Raw genomic sequence first — 6,336 nt, 5'->3', positions numbered from 1 at the left:
TAGCGTTTAGAAAGCAATAGTTGAGTAGCTTAAAGTAAATCGAGTAAAAATATAAGTTTGCAATTACAAGCAAGTAGGACGAGAGTGTTGAAAGTTCCGTGGAAAAGAAGTAAAAGCCGAGTCGTCGTATTGGGACGAAAGAGAAAGACGTTAGTTAGTCTTTTCGTATTCGCTTCCAGTTTCATTAATGACCAGGAAAACATAAAAATATTCTTGTTTATCTCCATAATCCTTGCACTAATGAATTTGGCTTCAGAAAACAATTCTATAATCTAATTTTGCTATTACAAAAATGAAAGCAATAATTGCAATGAATGGTCAACTAGTATTAGTTTACACACAATCAAACAAAAATCTTATTTCATACCATTAATACAAACTAGGACTAATACTTCAATGATATTTATTTGAAACAAAATTTCAGTTTTATGGCAACATGATTGATTTGATATTGATAAAAAAAATATTTTATATAGAAATACAATAATCAACATATTATTCCTACCCCATCAATCATCATCATCAACAACATGTTATAAATCCACATTATGATTACAGCCAAACTTAATGGACTTGTCTTCTCCAGTTTAGACAATACAACACATTTGGGCCCATTGTCTCTCTGAGACGGCTACGCTAGTTATATGTATATAATCAATTCATACATCAACCATTTATCTTTTTGATATGATTTATTATTATGTTTGTGTTTTCTACTAACCCATGTGTTTAGTTTTATTTTTCAACATGTAGATGTAGGATAGTAAAACAAGATGAATAATATAATAGAAACGCACTGGGACAAGGTTTTAACAATGATTTCGATATGTTTAAACCATCAACGTATAACTTTAATGTATATGGAATCGAATCTTTGATTTTGCTCATGTTTACTAAGAGTTATGGCTCATTTCACAAACCCAAACCCAAGCCTTAATCTTGATTCTTTTTTTTTTTTTTTTTGAAAAAGGCATTATTAATCTTGATTCTTATCAAGAAGAAGAGTGGAGAGGAAGTCTACAAGCTTATGAGAAGGATGGATCACATGTTCCATGATGTGGGCTCTGTTTTTTCATCTTTTCTGTTTTCTTGTGCAATTCTTTTCTCTGATATATGCAAAGCGTCATCTTCGTCACCTTACTCTCTTGTGCATTGATCTGCTTTTGGTGTGTGTTTCACGCTAGAGGTTTTAGGGAGACAGTCTTTGAAGCTGAAGTTTCATCACATGGACCAGTTCCATGATGCAGTTGTGGCACTCCAAGTGTGGTTTGCATCACGATGACACCTACAAAAAATGATTTTCTAAAAAATTCTTTTTTAAAAAAGTATAAATATAATTTTCCGAACTGAAAGCAAAATTTTGGAGTATTCAAACCAAAAAACCTTTTGTACAATGATACCTACTTTATATCCAAAAACCTTTTTTTACAATAATGTATATATATAGTAAAACAAGCTAGGTTTAACGCAAAGTGTCTAGGCGCCATGGAATCACTGCAGCAGAAGGAACATCAAATTAACCATCCTTACACGATCTTCAAACTCAACTGCTAATGCTGAAAAATACTCAGAACAGATTCCAGATGATCTGATCTCACTATCGAGATACTCTTGAGATTACCGACGAGATCTATAGCTAGATGTCGTTGTGTATCGAAGCTTTGGGCTTCCATACTCAGTCGTCAAGATTTCACAGAGACCTTCCTGACAAGATCTTCTTCTCAGCCTCAGCTTTTGTTCTTCTTTTTCTCACTTCAGCCTCAAAATACAGATGAGAACTCGTCTTCCATAGGAGCCAATATATTCATATGAGTTTGCCGTGTGGACGTTTCTATAATGTTAGACGTGTCAATGGCTTGGTCTGTATTAGCGAAATTTGTTTCTTAAACGGAAGTAGTGATGTGTTTGTGTGGAAGATTTGTAACTTTTTTTTTGGGTATGATCCGGTTGAGAAGCAAGTCAAGGTATTGACAATAAACAGGGGATCATGGAGATAATGCCATCTCTGACCAGCATCATCAAGTTCTGACATTAGAAACTGATAAAATGTCATGGAGAAGGATTGAATGTGGTACACCTCATTCTCCTGGTTCTGCTGGTGTATGCATCAGTGGTGTTTTGTACTACAAAGCTTATGAGAAAGCCTTTTCCAAATGCTTATATGATTGTGTGTGCTTTGATGTTAGATCTGAGAAGTACAAGTTTATTGGAGTCAGCGAAAGTTCCATTGGAGCAGTGCATCCTAAAGGTCTTATGGTTATGCTGAAGCAAGTATAAGTTTTGACATGTGGGTTCTACAAGACACTGAAAAACAAGAATGGTCGAAGCATACTTACAAGTTTCTCATGTCGAGGAATGAAGTTATACAGGACAAGTTTTACTATACTGGAGTCACTGGTACAAATGAAATTGTGTTATTTCGGAACAGAGTAACCGACCCTTTTTTTTTTTACTACAATCTCGAGAGGGAAACTATCAGAAGAGTTGAAATCCCAGAAATGCCAAAGGTTAAGGGTAAGAAAGTTTTCATTTCTCTAGACCATATAGAGGACGTCAAGTTTATGTAAGTGTTTGGATCTTAAGTTGTCTTATCATAAGTGTTTTGAACCAAAAAAAATAAGTTGTCTTATCATAAGGATTGTACTAGATCCCCGATCTTTCTATAGCTAGGCTCTTAATTTGTTTATTAGATATAACTTATCTTCGGTTTATCTTTGATGTGATTCATCTATCCTCTTGATAAATAATTCATACACTATGGAGCTAAAACAATCTTTATCTTTCTGAAACTCTCTATCAAATCACAAGTTTTTATATATATATTTTTGAAACTCTTGTTATAAAGTACTATCTATCTGTAATGTTGGAAGAAAGATGCCCATTTGGTAAATATTTTCAAATGTTATTCATCTGGACAAGGACACGTATATCAGTATATGTAGACGTGTGTAAATTTTATTGATCAGTGATCCTATCTAATACTATTTGAGACGGGAGCCTTTCTTTGGCTTTCCCTTTCTTATGCAGCTTCCCAGGACCGGCTCAATACTATTAAGGGTCTTAGGGCAAAAAATTTTTTTTTGACCCTATACTAAAAAAGAAAAAAAAATTAGGTTCTATAAAATGACTAATTTAAAATATATTTAAGTTATTTTTATATAAGTTAACTAATATGCATGTTTTATTTGAATTTTTATTAAATTTTTGTACTCACATTTTATAATACTACATAAATTTAAATTTAGTATACTATATGCCATTAAAAAAACTAAAAAAAAAAAGAAATCGGGGTGGATCTTGGGGCGGTCGCACTGACCGCCCTCCATGCTAAGCCGGCCCTGCAGCTTCCTTGTAATGCTCTTATGCCGAAGCCCAGAAGAAGAGAGAAACCCAAATCAGTATTATATTTTTATACTGATATTTTATGCTAACTATGCATTTATATTTTAAATGTAATTTAATAACAGATGCTCAACAGTTCAAGTAAAACTCAACTAAATTGTGTTTTAACATGTGTAATGGTAATTTATGTCCTAACAAGTGTCTTTTTTTTTTATAATTGTGAGAATCTCAGAAATTTTCTAATTCTAGAGACTAATCTTCAGCGGCCTTACATCTGAATCAATGGCGGAGACATCATATTAAGGAAGGAGTCAGTTGACCCACATGAAAATTGAAAATATACTTTAAATTTTACCTTTTTTTCAAAAATGACCCTAACAAAATAACATTTTGACCCTCTCACATTTTAATTCAAATGCTCTCCACTAATATTTATACTGTTTTCTATTAAAACAATATTTTGACCCTTATGATTAATTATCCTGCCTTCACCGTTGATCTGGATATACAATTAATCCATCTAGTGGCATGGCTAAGTGACCAAAGAAAATCGAACCTAAAACAAAAATTCCAACTGAAACATTTTTAACATTAGCCCAAAACAACTTGATTTTCTTTTTCTTTTGTTGCCAATAAAAAATTATTAATATACTACTATGTGAAAAGTAAAATATTAGTTAATATAAATAATTATTATATTACTATGTGTGAAATAGCCAAAAATAAATTTGCAATCCAGTCTTTTCTCTCATAAACAATAAGTTATTAGTTGATGGTCTGGATCGTGTGCGGACTAATATATATATATATACTTAAAGTTTAGTTCTAATTTTTATTTTCTATAAAAAAAATTATTAGATTAGGTAAAAATTTTAAATTAATATATAAATTATAAAACTTCACTATTTCATATCGGTAATCAAATATTAAACTATGTTCTTTTGTTTAATAGCTTTATTTATGGAATGTAGAATTTGGATCAAAATCTTTTATATAGTAATAATAAAATTTGAAAACTTGGACTTGAAACTAAATACTTATTGTATTTGTGAATTACAAAGAAATCTAGTGGGACTTATGATTATAAACAATCACAACTTACAAAACATCAACAAAATGACAATAGGCTACAATATTATGTATTCTCTATAATTTAGAATTTAAAAAGATTTGGACAGAAAAAAATAATAATAAGTTACAAAACCTTATCAATGTTTTCTCTTAGATTATATTTATACTTCTCTTAGAAGACATCAAGAGTCTGAAGAGAAGTTTCAACAGCTCAGAGATTATTCATATACCACTGACGCAAAACAACAAGGCGGATAGCTTAGCACGCAGTGTGAGGCAACAAACGTCTTTTACTGTCCATATGGATACAGAGCAACCAGTTTGGTTTACAGAGTCCACATGAGTCTGTAAAATGGTCGACAAAAAAAAATACTATTAGTCAAATTTTTAGTTTTATTTAATTTTTTAATCCTATTTTTAGTGCTTCCATATATTTGTTAATATTTATAGTTAATTTTCATTTTGACATTTATATAATATTTACTATTTTGGGTTTAAATATGTTATTTTGATAACTTTTGTGATTTTATGGATATATTCATTATTAGCATAAAATTCATTTATGATTTTAATGCTCGTCACAAAAATAAATTAATTATTTTAGATAAAGAATATGATTTTTTTAATATTAAACATGTATAAAATATTTGAACATAAGTATATAATTGATATTTTATGATATATGTACTATTATGATTTATCTTTAATTTTAACTTTAATATTGTAATAATGTATTAATTATGTATCTAGATCAATATTTCCAATAAAAATCTGAGAAATTGGTTATAATATTAGTCATCAAAATCATAAACTAAATATAAGATAAACATAATTATGATAATATCAGTAGATATTGTTTATGTCAATTATTAATATTTATTTATTAATTAAATATCCTAAATATCATGATAAGTATATATATTAAAATATATATATTTAAAACAAAATAATATATATATATATATATATAGGTAGAATAGATATTTTTATTAATTATCTTAAATATCATGAGAAATAATAATATTAATTAATGGTTATTCTAAAATCATGGATAAAAATAATAGTAGGTTACTTTTCATTAATTATCTTAAAACGAAATGTTTTGTAAAATCCCCTAGACTATATTTGACAAGTGATTTTGCCACATGTCTTCTCTACAATCATTTTCACAAAATAATATGACATGACAACTAAAATTGATGACATGTCTTATAGATTAATATGACATGGACAATTTTTGCCACATGTCTTCTCTACAATCATTCTCACAAAAATAATATGACATGGCTAATAAAATTGATAACATGTCTTATAGGTTAATATGACATGCAAAATTATACTTAATGTTAATTTATATTTTTGGTAAACTTTTTAAAATATGATAATAACTCATATATTACATTTATTTTCGATTTATATTTTTGGACTTTTTAAAAATATGGTAATAACTCATAAATCATCATTAAAATAAATATATTCAATTATGACATTTCAAATTTCGAAATATCATTTTAAATTAAAAATATTTCAAAAAATATACATATTTTTAGAAAATTACAAAAATTAAATCATAAAATCAAATTAAATCGTAAAATCATTAGTTTCTTATATATATCTACAGGTTTTATAAATATTTTTTAATTTTAATTTTTGAAAATTATGAAATTTTCATCCCCTAGATTATATTTGAGAAGTGATTTTACCACATGTCTTCTACAATCATTTTCACAAAAGTAATATGACATGGCTACTAAAATTGATATGTCTTATAGATTAATATGACATGGAAAATTATATTTAATGTTAATTTAAATTTTTGGTAAACTTTTTAAATATGGTAATAACTCATGTATTACATTTATTGTCGATTTATATTTTTGGAATTTTTAAAAATATGGTAATAACTCATAAATCATCATTAAA

Source organism: Raphanus sativus, chromosome 5, assembly GCF_000801105.2.
Source record: "Raphanus sativus cultivar WK10039 chromosome 5, ASM80110v3, whole genome shotgun sequence".
NCBI lineage: Eukaryota > Viridiplantae > Streptophyta > Magnoliopsida > Brassicales > Brassicaceae > Raphanus > Raphanus sativus.
The sequence above is the reverse complement of the archived record's forward strand: the minus strand, read 5'-3'. Positions refer to the sequence as shown.